At 36.5% G+C, this 17,368-nt stretch overlaps 2 pseudogenes; both read left to right on the forward strand.

Moving 5' to 3' along the window:
• The first annotated feature begins 9,427 nt into the window (after positions 1-9,427).
• On the forward strand, positions 9,428-11,221 carry LOC112715692 (uncharacterized oxidoreductase At1g06690, chloroplastic-like; annotated as a pseudogene).
• On the forward strand, positions 11,104-17,012 carry LOC112717637 (AMP deaminase-like; annotated as a pseudogene).
• The last annotated feature ends 356 nt before the right edge of the window (positions 17,013-17,368 follow it).

Consider the following 17,368-nt stretch of genomic DNA (forward strand, 5'->3'; position numbering starts at 1 on the left):
CAAAAAGAAATAAAACTACCAGTCACAAGATTAATTACAAAAGCAAATGCTAAAAACTAAGCAGGCAGAATATTCTCGCCATGATCCTCTACAGTACCATCCATGATGAGTGGATATTTTATACGCTTTTTGGGGGTAATTTCATGTAGATTCTAGTGTGTTGTAGTTAGTTTTCAATGTATTTTTATTAGTTTTTAAGCAAAATTCATATTTCTGGACTTTACTATGAGTTTGTGTATTTTTCTGTGATTTCAGGTATTTTCTGGCTGAAATTGAGGGAGCTGAGCAAAAATCTGATTTAGGCTGAAAAAGGACTGCTGATATTGTTGGATTCTGACCTCCCTACACTCGGAATGGATTTTTTGGAGCTACAGAAGTCCAATTGGCGCGCTCTCAATTGGGTTGGAAAGTAGACATCTAGGCTTTCTAGCAATATATAATAGTCTATACTTTGCACGAAGATAGATGATGTAAACTGGCGTTTAACGCCAGTTCCATGTTGTAGTCTGGTGTTCAGCGCCAGAAATAGGTTGCAAGTTAGAGTTCAATGCCAGAAATAAGTTACAACCTGGCGTTCAACTCCAGAAACAGCTCAGGCATGTGAGAAACTTAAGTCTCAGCCCCAGAACACACCAAGTGGGCCCCAGAAATAAATTTATGCACTATCCATCTTAGTTTACTCATTTTCTATAAACCTAGGCTACTAGTTTAGTATTTAAACAACTTTTAGAGACTTATTTTGTATCTCATGACATTTTTAGATCTGAATTTTGTACCTTTTGATGGCATGAGTCTCTAAACTCCGTTGTTGGGGGTGAGGAGCTCTGCAGTGTCTCGATGACTTAATGCAATTATTTCTGTTTTCCATTCAAATACACTTGTTCCTATCTAAGATGTTCATTCGCGCTTCACTATGAAGAAGGTGATGATCCGTGACACTCATCACCTTCCTCAATCCATGAACGTGTGCTTGACAACCACCTCTGTTCTGCATTAGATTGAATGAGTATCTCTTAGATTCCTTAATCAGAATCTTCGTGGTATAAGCTAGAATCCATTGGTAGCATCCTTGAGAATCCGGAAAGTCTAAACCTTGTCTGTGGTATTCCGAGTAGGATTCTGGGATTGGATGACTGTGACGAGCTTCAAATTCGTGAGTGTTGGACGTAGTGACAGACGCAAAAGGATCAAGGGATCTTATTCCGACATGATCGAGAACTGACAGGTTGTGACAGAGCATTTGGACCATTTTCACTGAGAGGATGGGAAGTAGCCATTGACAATAGTGATGCTCTACATACATCTTGCCATGGAAGGAGCCTTGCATTTATGAAAGTGAGAAAGCATTATGTTACAGGAATTCAGAAGACAAAGCATCTCCAAAACTCCAACATATTCTCCATTACTACATAATAAGTATTATTTAATCCATGCTCTCTTGTTTATTTGCAAGTCAATTGATAACTATAATTGGTATCCTGACTAAGATAAATAAGATAACCATAGCTTGCTTCAAGCCAACAATCTCCGTGGGATTCGACCCTTACTCACGTAAGGTATTACTTAGACGATCCAATGCACTTGCTGGTTAGTTGTGCGGATTGCAAAAGTGTGATTGCAATTTCGTGCACCAAGTTTTTGGCGTTGTTGTCGGGGATTGTTTGAGTTTGAACAACTGACAGTGAATCTTGTTGCTTAGATTAGGAAAATTTTATCTTTTTGGTTTAGAGTCACTATAATAGCATTTTCTATTATTCCTTTTTAAAATTTTTTCTTCAAAAAAAAATATTTTTCTTTATTAATTGTTAGTTTTTCGTGAGTTTAGTGTCTTGTTGTAAGTTTGGTGTCAATTGCATGCTTGTCTTTGTCTTTCAATTTTCGAATTGCATGCTCTTTATTTTTCCTCGATCTTCAAATTGTTCTTGTCAATTTTTCTTGTTTAATCTTTGGTTTTTCCTATTCTCTATGTTTTTCGTGTTTTCCTTGTGCATTTTCAAAATATTTATTTTTAGTTATAAAAAATACCTCTTTAAAACACATTACATTTATAGCCCAATTGGCTAGAGCGTTGGTTTATGTTCTTGGTAATTGGGCATCTTCTTTTTAAAATCTTTTTCAAAAATAATTTTTCTTTGATTGAATCTTGTGCCAAACTTTAAGTTTGGTGTTCTCTTGTTAATTTTCTTTAATTTTCGAAAGTTTAATTTGGTTTTTAAAAAAATTTTAAGTTTAGTGTTCTTTCTTTTGTTCTTGTTGTTCTTGTGAATTTTCAAAGTGTTCTTGAGTCTTCTTTGTGTTTTGATCTTAAAATTTTTGAAGTTTGGTGTCCCTTGGTGTTTTTCCTCCAAAATTTTCGAAAAACAAGGAGCATTAGATCTAAAAATTTTTAAGCCTTGTGTCTTTTGTGTGTTTTTCTCTTTCATCATAAAATTCAAAAAATAAAAAATATATTTTCCTTTAATTTCTCATAATTTTCGAATTACTTGGGTTGACTTGGTCAAAATTTTTCAAATCATATCTTTTTCAAAAATATCCTAACCACTTTCTCTCTCCTCACTTTTTCAAAATCTTCATAAAATATTTTCAAATTTTTTATTTTTTGTTTTATATTTTTTATTTTTCGTTTTTTTGTTTTTAATTTTTTTATTTTATTATTTCGAAAATAATTTTTTTAATATAATAAAATAAATAAACTAAATCCACATCATCTCCCTTTCTCCATCATGGACCTAAGTGGAAATAAACAGTCCAGAAGGACTCTGGGGTCATATGCTAACCCCACTACTGTTTCATACGGGAGTAGTATCTGTATACCCTCCATCGGAGTCAGTAGCTTTGAGTTGAACCCTCAGCTCATTATCATGGTGCAACAAAGTTGCCAGTATTTCGGTCTTCCACAGGAAGAACCTACAGAGTTTCTGGCACAATTTTTACAAATTGCTGACACAGTACATGATAAGGAAGTAGATCAGGATGTCTACAGATTGTTACTGTTTCCATTTACTGTAAAAGACCAAGCTAAGAGGTGGTTAAATAACCAACCTAAGGACAGCATAAAGACATGGAAACAGCTGTCAAAAAATTCCGAAATCACTATTTTCCTCCAAAATGGATGACACAGCTAAGGCTGAGCATCCAAGGCTTCAAACAAGGAGATAATGAATCCCTTTATGATGCCTGGGAGAGAAACAGAGAGATGCTAAGAAAATGCCCCTTTAAAATATTTTCAGAGTGGGTGCACTTAGACATCTTTTATTATGGGCATACAGAGAAAGCTCAGATTTCTCTAGACCACACATCTGGTGGATCAATACACATGAGAAAGACAATTGAAGAAACTCAAGAGCTCATTGATACAGTTGCTAGAAATCAGCATCTGTATTTAAGCAGTGAACCTTCCATGAAAGAAGAGGCTAAAACAGTAACTGCTGAACTAAGTCCTGCAGAACAAGTTACTGAATTTAATCAACAATTATATTTTCTAACAAAACAGCTAGCCGAATTCAAGGAGATATTGCAAGAAACAAGAATGGCTAATATGAATATGGAAGTGCAATTGAAGCAAACAGAACAACAGTTATCAAAACAAATAACAGAAGAATGCCAAGTAGTTCAATTAAGAAGTGGAAAAATATTAAATACCTCACTTCAAGGCAGCAGAAAGCCAAGAAATGAACATAATGCTATCCAAAATCCCTCTGAGGACAGTCAAAGCCCAGAGAGGAATAATTCTAGCGCTCAAACGCCAGAAAATGGGTGGAAAGATGGCGTTGAATGCATAACCCATACTCAGTCCTGGCGTCCAACGCCAGAAATAAGCAAGGAACTGGCATTGAACGCCCAAAGGAAGCTTAGGTCTGGCATTCAGACGCCAAAAACAAGTAAGGAGTTGGCGTCTAACGTCACTCCAACTTCCACCCCTGGTATTCAAACACCAGTGGGGATCAGACACATACAAGTGCTGATAGCAACTCCTCTAAGAAGGCTTCTCAACCCACGGCTGTAGGCAATAAACCTGTAGCAACTAAAGTTGAGGAATACAAAGCCAAAATGCCTTATCCTTAGAAACTCCGCCAAGAGGAACAGGATAAGCAATTTGCCCGCTTTGCAGACTATCTCAGGACTCTTGAGATAAAAATTCTGTTTGCAGAGGTACTTGAGCAAATACCCTCTTATGCTAAGTTCATGAAAGAGATCTTAAGTCATAAGAAGGATTGGAGGGAAATTGAGAAAGTTTACCTCACTGAAGAATGCAGTGCAATCATTGTGAAAAGCTTACCTGAGAAGCTTAAAGATTCGGGAAGCTTTATGATACCATGTACATTAGAAGGTACCTGTACCAAACAAGCTCTATGTGATCTTGGGGCAAGTATTAACCTAATACCTGTAGCTACTATCAAAAAGCTTAGGTTGACTGATGAAGTTAAACCAACCCGGATATGTCTCCAACTTGCTGATGGCTCCATTAAATACCCATCAGGCGTAATTGAAGACATGATTGTCAAGGTTGGGCCATTTGCCTTTCTCACTGACTTTGTGGTGCTGGAAATGGAGGAGTACAAGAGTGCAACTCTCATTCTAGGAAGACCTTTCCTAGCAACTGGACGAACCCTCATTGACGTCCAAAAAGGGGAAGTGACCCTGAGAGTCAATGAGGACGAGTTTAACTTGAATGTTGTCAAAGCTATGCAGCATCCAGACACCCCAAACGACTGCATGAGCATTGATATTATTGACTCTCTGGTAAAAGAGGTCAATATAACTGAAAGCCTCGAATCAGAGCTAGAGGATATCTTTAAAGATGCTCAGCCTGATCTGGAGGAACCAGAGAGAATAATAGAACCTCTGAAAATCCCTCAGGAAGAGGAAAAACCTCCCAAACCCGAGCTTAAACTATTACCACCATCCCTGAAATATGTATTTTTGGGAGAAGGTGATACCTTCCCTGTAATCATAAGCTCTACCTTAGAGCCACAGGAAGAGGAAGCACTAATTCAAGTGCTAAGGACACACAAGACAGCTCTTGGGTGGTCCATCAGTAATCTTAAGGGCATTAGTCCAGCCAGATGCATGCACAAGATCCTATTGAAGGGTGATGCCAAGCCAGTGGTTCAACCACAGAGGCGGCTGAATCCAGCCATGAAGGAGATGGTGCAGAACGAGGTCACTAAATTACTAGAGGCTAGGATTATTTATCCTATTTTTGATAGTCCCTGGGTAAGCCCTGTCCAAGTCGTCCCCAATAAGGGTGGCATGACAGTGGTTCATAATAAAAAAATGAACTGGTTCCTACAAGAACAGTTACAGGGTGGCGTATGTGTATTGATTACAGAAGGCTCAATACAGCTACCAGAAAGGATCATTTTCCTTTATCATTCATAGACCAGATGCTAGAAAGACTAGCAGGTCATGAATACTGCTGCTTCCCGGATGGATATTCAGGTTATAATCAAATTGCAGTAGATCCTCAAGATCAAGAGAAAACAACATTCATATGTCCATCTGGAGTATTTGCATACAGAAGAATGTCATTTGGTCTGTGCAATGCACCTGCAACCTTTCAAAGGTGCATGCTCTCTATTTTCTCTGATATGGTGAAAAAATTTCTGGAAGTCTTCATGGATGACTTTTCAGTGTTTGGAGACTCATTTAGCTCCTGTCTTGACCATCTAGCACTTGTTCCAAAGAAATACTAAGAGACTAACCTGGTTTTAAATTGGGAGAAATGTCACTTTATGGTGACTGAAGGAATTGTCCTTGGGCATAAAATTTTGAACAAGGGAATAGAGGTGGATCAAGCTAAGGTAGAGGTAATTGAAAAATTATCACTACCTGCCAATGTTAAGGCAATCAGAAGCTTTTCTGGGGCATGCAGGATTCTATAGGAGGTTTATAAAAGATTTTTCAAAAATCGCCAAACTTCTGAGTAATCTACTAGCTGCTGACACATCATTTATCTTTGATAAGGAGTGTCTGCAGGCATTTGAGACTCTGAAAGCTAAGCTGGTCACAGCACCAGTCATCTCTACACCAGACTGGAGATTACCATTTGAACTGATGTGTGATGCCAGTGACCATGCCATTGGTGCAGTATTGGGACAAAGGCATGACAAGCTTCTGCACGTCATTTACTATGCCAGTCGTATTTTAAATGACGCACAGAAAAACTACACAACCACAGAAAAATAGTTACTTGCAGTGGTTTATGCCGTTGACAAGTTTAGATCCTATTTAGTAGGATCAAAAGTGATTGTGTACACTGACCATGCTGCTCTTAAATATCTACTCACGAAGCAGGATTCAAAACCCAGACTCATCAGATGGGTGTTGCTTCTACAAGAGTTTGATATAGAAATAAGAGATAGAAAAGGGACAGAGAACCAAGTAGCAGATCACCTGTCCCGAATAGAACCAGTAGAAGGGACGTCCCTCCCTCTTATTGAGATCTTTGAAAATTTTTTAGATGAGCAACTCTTTGCCATCCAGGAAGTGCCATGGTTTGCAGACATTGCAAACTACAAAGCAGTGAGATACATTCCCAAAGAGTACAGTAGGCAGCAATCAAAGAAATTGATTACTGATGTAAAGTACTATCTTTGGGATGAACCATATCTCTTCAAGAGATGTGCAGACGGAGTAATCCGTAGATGTGTGCCTAAAGAAGAAGCACAGAAGATCCTCTGGCACTGCCTGGATCACAGTATGGAGGACATTTTGGAAGTGAGCGAACAACCATAAGAGTTCTCCAATGTGGCTTCTACTGGCCTACTCTCTATAAAGACTCCCGAGTGTTTGTACTTAATTGTGACAGTTGCCAAAGATCTGACAATCTGCCTCACAGTTATGCCATGCCTCAACAAGGGATCTTGGAGATTGAATTGTTTGATGTATGGGGCATTGACTTCATGGGGCCTTTTCCACCATCATACTCAAACACTTATATTCTGGTGGCAGTGAATTATGTATCCAAATGGGTGGAAGCTATTGCAACCCCCACTAATGATACTAAGACAGTGCTGAAATTCCTCCAGAAACACATCTTCAGCAGATTTGGTATCCCTAGAGTACTAATCAGTGATGGGGGCACTCATTTCTGCAATAAACAGCTTTACTCTACTTTGGTTCGATATGGAGTTAGCCACAGGGTGGTCACTCCATATCATCCACAGACAAATGAGCAAGCTGAAGTCTCTAATAGAGAACTTAAAAGAATCCTAGAATGGACTGTGATTAACCGTAGAAGGGATTGGGCAAGAAGCTTGCATGATGCTCTGTGGGCATACAGAACAGCATTCAAGACTCCTATAGGGACCTCTCCATACCAGCTTGTGTATAGAAAATCCTGTCACTTTCCAGTGGAAGTGGAACATAAGGCCTACTGGGCAACCAGATTCCTAAACCTTGATTCCAAGTTAGTTGGAGAAAAACGATTGCTCCAGTTAAATGAGCTAGAGGAGTTCTGACTCAATGCTTTCGAGAATGCAAAAATTTACATAGAGAAAGCAAAAAGATGGCATGATAAGAAACTGTCATCCAGAGTCTTTGAGACAGGGCAGAAAGTTCTGCTGTTTAATTCTAGGCTCAGATTATTTCCCGAAAAATTGAAATCCCGGTGGAAAGGTCCATATGTGATTACAAGTGTATCACCATATGATGTGTACCCGCTATACACGGAACCAAGATCATAACAAAGTCCGACCTTAAAGCCTGGGAACAAAAGAACCATAACGAAAATCATTGACTAAACACGCTTGTGAGTCAGCATCATCTCGCGACCGTTAGCCACAATAATAGAACCCACTACCCAAACCTAATCACACTTCTGCACAAACCAAAGATATCGGAACAGACATATCACACGTCTATAAAACCGAACTGAACACCCTATGAAAACCCAGGTCACATAACTCTTTTCAATTTTATTATTTTCATCTCTCATTGCTCACTCACTTACTTGAGCGTCGGAGTCCTTTTTGCAGGTGCTCCCGCCGCCGTGTTCCAGAGCATCGAGGTTCACTTGCAACAATTCCTGAGCGACATCATGCTCAACTCAAGGACCGTGCAACTGTTCGGGAAGGTTCATCGACCTCGGCACTCCTTGGACAGAACACAATGCATAGCAGAATTTTTAAAATATATGTGATGAATGTATTAGATATTTAAAATAAATCATAATATGAATATATTAATCACACCAACAATGCTGCACACATATCACAACCTTAAATTAAATGATATTAGAATATCATTAAGGAAAAAGAGAAAACTTACATACTTACAGGATTTTCAATGCATGACTACCTCATATGAGCTGCACAACAATAACTTGAATTTTTCATATAACTTCTATGAATCAAACTTTACTAACACAATTGATAATTCTCAACAATTTGCACAAGATTATTTTGAAAATTCAACTTCCTACCATTCTTTTTTTTGAGTTGTCTATCACTCTCACATCACAACCTAAACACATAGAACCTAGATCCTATGCTGAGGCTATCAATAACAAGATATGACAGAATACAATCAATGTAGAACTTGCTGTCTTACAAAAAAATCAGACTTGGTCAGTTACCACATTGTCCAATGAAAAGAGATCAGTAGGATGTAAATAGGTGTTTGAGCTTAAATTAAACTCTGATGGGAGTATAAATAGACATAAAGCCAAACTAGTTGCTCAAGAATTCACTCAAACTGCTGGAGTGGATTATTTTAAAACCTTCAGCCCGGTTGTCAAGATGAGCACTATTTGATATTTTGGTGATATTGTGGTAGGAAGAATGTCCCACTCAATCTGAAAATCTTGTACCTATGTAACCCTCGATCCGTTACTATTTCAAATTAGCGTGAGGTCATAACTTGTCAAGTATATCTCTTTCTATCTGGGAATCAACTGTATCCTCGTCTACTTCATCAAACGACCAACCCAACATCACAGAATCAATGCCATCTTTATCAGACATTCTTGCCATCAAAGCTTCACTGCCGTTCACCACATTCTTCAATTCGGCAATGGAAATTGATTGCTGTGGAATGAAGAGAGTGCGATGAACAAGAAGAAGATATGAAGTTTATGATTTGGGGATTTAGGGTTAAATATAAAAGGAGGACCAACTTGGATACAAATTGAAAATTGGCCAGCTCATATAGCTATTGAACCCCTCCAGCGTGGCAAAACAGAAGCCACATCAGCGTTCCGGTGATGACTCATCACTAGAAATATGTTCAGGGATCACTTTGAGTATTCGAAGCTCTATTTGGAGGACTATAATAGGAAAATCGGGATCTTGAGGATTACATTGAGTATTTACGCGAATATCAGGACGTATTTACTCAAAATAAGTGATATGCATGCTGATATGGCAACGCTTTGAAACTGTTCTATATCATGTGGCTATATTTGTGCTTAGTTGTTAGAAGTTAACAAGTTACTTAAAAGGAACTTACCTATTTCATATTCCTGCTGAGTGCTGAAGCCTGAGGATACTGCTATAGTCACTGAAGCAATCTGGAAATGTCTGAGCTATTGATGCGGCTTCCTTTGACCAAATTTACTTTCACTGGGAATGGAACAGCAACGGCTAGGAGATACAAGCATGTGTGTTTATGTGCTACTGCTAACAGAGGATAAGCAAAGGATTGTTGTCAAGAATGGGAAGGATGCGTTGGATATATGTCGCGTTGTTAATGGGATGTGGCAGACGAGTGGCGGGTGGGGAAGAATTGATAGGGATGGTGCTGTTGATGCTATGCTTAGATATGCTGATTCTGGGTTAACCACTTTTGATATGGCTGATATATGTATGCAACTCGGTGCTGTTGATTGGTTGATCATGTTAATTTGGATTTTGATCAATCGATCATTATAGATGTTATGGATGTGAATTCTCCAAACATCTGGTGCTTTTTGTGATGAGGACTCTTTTTTTCTCATGTTGGTGTTCTTTGGATTTTGCAGATGGGCCTGCTGAAGATCTATATGGCATTTTCATTAACCGAGTTCGTCATGGGCGTCCACCAGAATTCTTGGAGAAGGTCAGAGGGTAAGTTTGTTATGTGACTTGATATTCTACTCCCAAGTCCTTTTTGGCTTGAAGAAAGCACAAATTGAGTTTTGTATTTGGCTAGTGTATTATGTTTCATTATATGCATCCTACTATACAATGGTATATTGGCGATTCAATAAACGAAGGTATCATTGTCTTAGTCATTTTATCACTTATTGCAGTCTCACTAAATAGGTACCGCCACCAGTTAAGATGACAAGAAGCTTTGTCAGTGACAGCATTAATGTTTCTAGGAAGAGAATGGATGTGGATTCCTTGGACATGCTTCAGTTTCATTGGTATTTAATCTTTTCTCAAGTGACTTTCTGAGTTCTGACTACCACTCAGTGTGCTAGATTGTTCATTTTACAATTCTTAAATTGAGGCAGACTCAGCCATCAACATTTTCTGACGTGAAGGGTCATCTATCTATCTTTATATTCTGTTGTTGAAATGAGTAATTCATTCTTATTATCTAAATGTATTACTCTATCTCTATTGTCTTTAGGTGGGACTATTCAAATCCTGGCTACCTTGATGCACTAAAACACCTCACAGATTTGAAAGATGAAGGTTAGTTTTGTTTCTGAGCTGCGGTTAATGGTCCTTTAGTAAGTTCATATCACATGATTTGATCAAACTACTTCAGTTAGCTCTGTACAGGTAGGATCAAGACAGTGGCTTTGACAAATTTTAATACAGAGAGATTACAAATTATTCTAGAAAATGACATTCCTGTTGTAAGCAATCAGGTAAATCCAAGTGCATTTTTGTTTTTTTTTTTTTCTCGTTTATTCTAATAGTTTGATGGTGCGCGATTCTCAGTGTTACTTCACTTCAGGTGCAACATTCGATTGTTGATATGCGTCCACAACAGAGAATGGCGGAGCTTTGTCAGCTAGACAGTTTTTCAAAGATCACTGTTTCCCTAAGGAAACGCAAATGTATTTCCTACTGATATACCTTTGCGTGTCCCCAGAATTGAGATTTACTTATAATTGTTTGTTGTGTTTTGCCCTGCAAATTTTGTAGGATAAACCTTTAGCATCAATATATGGTGTTGAAGGTGTAGAGGTGTAGAGGTGTGGAGTGAGGAGCATTCATCTTTTGTTGCCAGTGTGTTTGGCTTTATACTGTATACTGTATTTCTGATGCTCTAGACCACCTGTCACAGAAAAGGGTTCTTTACTACCCCTCCCCCCCCCCTTTTTTTCATTTTTTTGTTCTTTTTTCTTTTTACTGACTAAGATATTTCCTTACAGGAAAATCAGCAGAGTCTGGTTCCTTTAAGAGAAGTCTTTTAAGACCAACTTCTTCCAAATCTCCTGTTCTAAGTGCTAGCGCTTTTGAAAGCAGAGACGGATCAGATGATGATGATAATTTGGGAGACTGTGTTAAACTTGATACAACATATCTGCGTACAAGTGGCAATGTTGTAAGTTTGTTATGCACTTTTTGCCATTGTGTTTAGCATTTATTTATACTCTATATAGAAGAAAGTTTTCTGTTTATAGGATAAGAATCCTTGTCCTATATTACACCACGTGATGTAGGACAATTACTACATATTTTTGCTTCTCCCTTGGTTGGAATTACCTTCTTTTTTCCTGTTACTCTTTAACTAGACTTCAATTCTCAGACGATGTAATGTTCAATGTCTGCTAAAGTAAAGCGTTTGGATGTTAAAATGTATGCAGGGGCCAGAAGGTAAAAACCCATATGAGTCTTTACCTGATCATGTTAATGCCAATGGAGAGCAAATGGCAATTGCAGCTTCAAGTATGACCAGATCACATAGTGTTTGTGGTGATCTGCATGGTGTGCAGCCTAAACCAATAGCAGCTGACATCCTGAGGAAGGAATCAGAACAAGAAGTTTTTGCTCGACTGAAATCACTCCTCTTGGTATGAAATATTGCTTATTATCTTGAGTGTGATAAATTACTTTAAGTGGGTTTTCTTATGGAATTTATATAACCCTATAGCAAATTATAATGATTTTTTATTGCTGTTTAGAGTCTCCATCACCTGATGAAGTTGAAGCCTATGTGGTTCTTCAAGAATGCCTTGAAATGAGAAAAAGATATGTTTTTAAGGAAGCTATTGCTTCATGGGAGAAAGAAATTATATCTAACCCAGATCCATTCTTTTACACCCCTGAAGGAAAGTCTGAGATGAGTTCTTTCCATTTTTATTATTTTCTAGATTTCCACATGTGAAACTTGATATCCTAGTTTATGTCCTCTGATTAAATGAGCATTATCTCTTGTCCTATAGCATTACTTTGAAATGCAAGATGGGGTTATTTATGTATATCCAGATAGAGACGGTAAGTAGCTAAGGAGAGTAACTTTCTTTCATGTAATATATATATTTTTTTTTAAAAATGATTTTACCACTCTAGCTGGTATTCTTAAGCGTTCCTGCTTACAAATTGCAGACAAAGATGAGCTTTTCCCTGTTGCCGATGCAACTACATTTTTCACTGATCTTCGTCAAATACTTCAAGTCATAGCAGCAGGGTATATCAGAACTTTATGCCATCATCGGCTTAATCTTCTAGAACAAGTAAGAGCATCTTGAACATGCTGGATATAACTAATAAAGTGTATTTAAATTGAAGATTGGAATCATGTGGTTGTTTGACATTTTTCTTTGCATTTTGCATGCAGAAATTCAATCTTCATTTGATGCTAAATGCTGAGAGGGAATTTCTTGCTCAAAAAATTTGCTCCACATCGAGACTTCTATAATGTTAGGAAAGTTGATACACATGTCCATCACTCAGCATGCATGAATCAGAAACATCTTTTAAGGTTCATAAAATCAAAGCTGAGGAAAGAGCCTGATGAGGTGATGTTCAGATCTCTTTGTCATCCTGTTGTAACATGATTTTCCTTAAGGCTAAATAGATAAATCATAAATCAAGCAACTTTTTTCTTTGGAACAATCTATGTTACCATGATAGTACATCTCTCTTGATAACCTCATTCAAAGCCTTCTTAAGTTTTTTTTCCCCCTTACCAGTGGTATATTTTCCATCCGATATACTCTCATAACTAGATGCTCTGCTGGTCTTCTCCCCACATATCCAAACCATCTAAGGCGAGTTCCACCCTCTTTCAACAATAGGCACCACTTTTTCTTTCTCTTTCATGTCCTTATTTTTTATTCTATCAATTCAAGTATGGCTACTCATCCAACACTCTGTTTGTGTCCTCATTTCTTAATCCGTATAAGCATCTTCATTTCGGTCATACTAAGCTTATGTTTGTGTCCACCTTTTATCATCCAACACTCTGTTTCATACAATGTAGCTGGTTTAATGGGAATGTGATAAAATTTACATTTAAGTTTTAAAGGTACATTTTTGTTGCATATGAAGCCCAAAACACACTTCTGTTTTGACTAACACGTTTGAATCTTACAGTGTACATGATCCTTTATTTCTCCATTGTCATAAGTAATACAATTAAGATACTTAAATCTCTTGATATGTGATATGAAGTAATTTTTTCTACAAACAGAGAAATTTGGATTGAGTATTGAATAACTTTTTAGTATGCTAATTCAACATATGAATGGGATAGATAATACTGCTGCAATACTTGCGACATTCAGGATACTTAAAATGATCAACTGATTATCATCATTGCAGAAGTCAATACCAAATGCCTTTTATTACACCATTTTGATTATTAATATCTTGTGAATTGTTTTTTAGAAAGATTATGACTCTGAATAATCTTAACTTGTCCAGGTTGTAATATTTAGACATGGGACATATCTGACCTTAAAAGAAGTTTTTGAGAGTTTGGATTAGACTGGGTAAGATCTTATTCTGTAGTTTCTATTATTATCATAATTTATTACTGAAGTTGGTAGCATTAAGCTTCTGTAAGTTAATCTGATTTTTGAACATATGTTTTACAGATATGACCTCAATGTTGACCTTTTGGACGTCCACGCAGACAACAGTACATTTCATCGTTTTGACAAGTTCAATCTTAAATAGAATCCTTGTGGTCAAAGTACGCTCAAGGAGATATTCCTAAAGCAGGATAATCTCATTCAAGGTAACTTCCTTTCAGAATTATACATTTATTTTAGTGTTTAGGGTTTAGTATTATACATTTTGAAGTCCTGTGTAATTCACTTATTTATTTACTTATAACTAGTCACAATGGCAGAAAACCTATTGGCTTTTTGGAGTCTCTTTGCTTGTTACATTCTACTTCAAATAAGGATTTTATATAACATGCTAAAATAAAGTTCATCTGACAACAGTTGCTGTACAGAAAAGGAAAAAAACCCTCATGTGCTGCGAAACATTGAAACTTGTTAGTAGCTGTCTAATTTCACCAAGCCATATCATACAAAATTGGATAAAAAAAAGTTGGTTAGATGCTAGTTGAATGAGTTTCAAGAATATATTTTCAAGCCTACTTGATCTATATTAATTTGCTTTATTTTGGTTGTTGAACTTATTATGTTGGTTTTATAAGAGCTATATCTACTTGCAGTTTTAGATTGTTGTCAAAAGCAATCCTACCTATGGATTAAGAATTAGTTCAAGAAGGAAATAAGAATGTCTTGCAAAGTAATAACATGGGGCTATTGACAAAATGTTTCGGCATTCATGCTGGAGTTTATTATTATGATCTGTGGTGATTGATTCAGTTTTATCATCTTTACTTACAAGCGCCCAAACTATTGTCTTGCATTAAATAGGTTGTTTCCTTGGAGAGCTGACAAAGCAAGTGTTTTTTGATCTCGCTGCCAGTAAATATCAGGTGCTTTCCCATATCCTGTCATGTTACAACCTAAAACAACATATAAAATTCTAAAATTCAAGTAGAACACTTCATTTATTTATTTAATTTTGAATTAATTTAATTTTGAATTAATTTAATTTAAACTCTTTTAGGTATTGGTTTCCTAGGTGCTTTTCCTCAGGTATTAAAATCAACATGGACAAGTTTCTTACTATGCTATTTTGTATATAGTTTTTGTAAACTTGGCTTTGCTATAAGCATGTAGGTTTGCTTTTTTCAATTTTTTCCATGAAAAGGCAGGTGACCAACTGAGCATAGTTGGTTTTTTTTTTTTTTTCCTGCTTTTTTCCTATGTGTGTCCAGTGTCCTAATATTTTTTAAATACAACTTTGATTATTTTATATTAAGGAAAGGTCTACTTAAATTTATTTTTTCTATTATTATTGGCCAATCTGTTTAAATTAAGTCTTTAGCATTTTTATTCATGACATTTTTCTTTTCAAATTATAATTCAGGCTCTTAATTTTTGTGAACTAGCAGCAGCTGGATGAAGCATCCTTTCTTATTCTTATTTATTTAAAAAATAGAATTTTGTATTTTTTGGTTTTATGATGATTTCCCATTTTCCCATGTAGCGGGATGAGTTTTTTTTTTTTGTTGATATTTATTTTCCATTTCTTTATCATTGTTTTGTTAGGCTTATTCCCTCCTAGATGCTTGTTAACGTATGTCTTTCCTTACCTAATTTATTTGCAGATGGCTGAATATAGAATATCAATATATGGTAGGAAGCAAAGTGAATGGGACCAATTAGCTAGTTGGATAGTGAATAATGATCTGTACAGTGAGAATGTTGTTTGGTTAATTCAGGTATTTTCTAGCTTTTTTATTTGCTTAAATCACAGATCAGTTTTTATCACAATTTATAATGAGGATTTGTTTTTAGTTTCACTTAGTTTTCATGCATTAATTCATACCGTCTGATTTGCTCATTTTCAATATCATAGCTTTCAGCTCCATATCATAATTTTTTTTCATGTTTTTTTACTGTTTTCTAATTTAGATTATGAGTTTGAGTAAAATATTTTCTGGCTTAATTTGCACACTGATTGTAATGTTGTCATTTGTCTATTGATATATTTGTTATAAAATCTGTCTTGCAGCATCCAAGGTTGTACAATGTGTACAAGGAAGTGGGAATTGTTACCTCATTCCAGAACATGCTTAACAATATCTTTATTCCTCCTTTGAGGTTACTGTTGATCCTGATTCACATCTCAGCTTCATGTTTTCTTAAAACAGGTTTGTTTCTCATGTACACTTTCAATTGACTTTTGGAGTAAACATCTATTGCTCCTCCAAGGGCACAAGTGTCATTAGTTTGATTTGATCCTCTAATTTCAAAATAGTTCTTCATGTCATTTTAAACATTAAATCGGTTGCTTTGAGTGACCAGTACTTGTCATTGGACCAATTTTATGCTACTTATATTTTCAGAAGACCAAAATCGGTGTTAATTCTGCCTTTCATACAATGGCTGTTCAATTCCCTTAAGATTATACTTATTTCCTGCTGATTTAGGTCTGTATTTTGTTACCTGTTCGCTAATTAAATATCAGAGGGAATGTGGATGTTTTGAACCATGCATTGTACAAGTTGACCTCAGTCATCTTTGCTCTTGTACTATATATTAATCATTTGGTTATTTATTTATTTACATTTATAGGTGGCTGGTTGGATTTGGTGGATGATGAAAGCAAACCTGAAAGACAGCCAACAAAACACATGGCCACACCTGCCCAATGGACTAATGTATTCAACCCAGTATTTTCATACTATGCGGATTACTGTTATGCTAATCTTTACACCTTAAACAAGGTATATGGTTTTTATCCACAACTGTTGTCTGTAGGTTTTAGTATCAATTTTTGGTGCTTAGGTAGCACTCACTCTTATTATTAGAGCATAGATCCATTTTTACAACGAGTACTTTTTTTTGTTAATATTTGTATTATTTAGCCCACGTATTGCCCTTCAACTGGTTACTTAGTTGTGAACTTGAGATATTTGTACTGACTAAATTTTATTGGAATTTTTTTTATCAGATTGGACTGGCAATGTCTCCCCTGAGCAATAACTCCCTATTCTTAGATTACCACAGGAACCCTTTTCCAATGTTCTTCTTATGAGGTTTGAATGTTTCACTTTCTACTGATGATCCGCTCCAAATTCATTTAACAAAGGAACCATTGGTTGAAGAGTACAGGGTTAAGGGTTAAGGGTTTAAGGGTTTAGGGTTTAATCCTGTGCTCTTCAATCAATGGTTCCTTTGTTAAATGAATTTGGAGCGGATCATCAGTAAAAAGTTTCCCCAAGGATACACCTTTGCGTGTCCCCAGAATTCCAAGGTGGGATACTGATACTTCATCTTACTTCCCTTACTCTTTCTTTCCTTTCTGAAGTTATGTGATTTCTTAGTTTTATTTATTGGAACCTGCTGAACAAAATTGTTCCTAAATTTCAGTGAACAGTTATTAAGTGTAGA

Source organism: Arachis hypogaea, chromosome 10, assembly GCF_003086295.3.
Source record: "Arachis hypogaea cultivar Tifrunner chromosome 10, arahy.Tifrunner.gnm2.J5K5, whole genome shotgun sequence".
In the NCBI taxonomy this organism is placed as follows: Eukaryota; Viridiplantae; Streptophyta; class Magnoliopsida; order Fabales; family Fabaceae; genus Arachis; species Arachis hypogaea.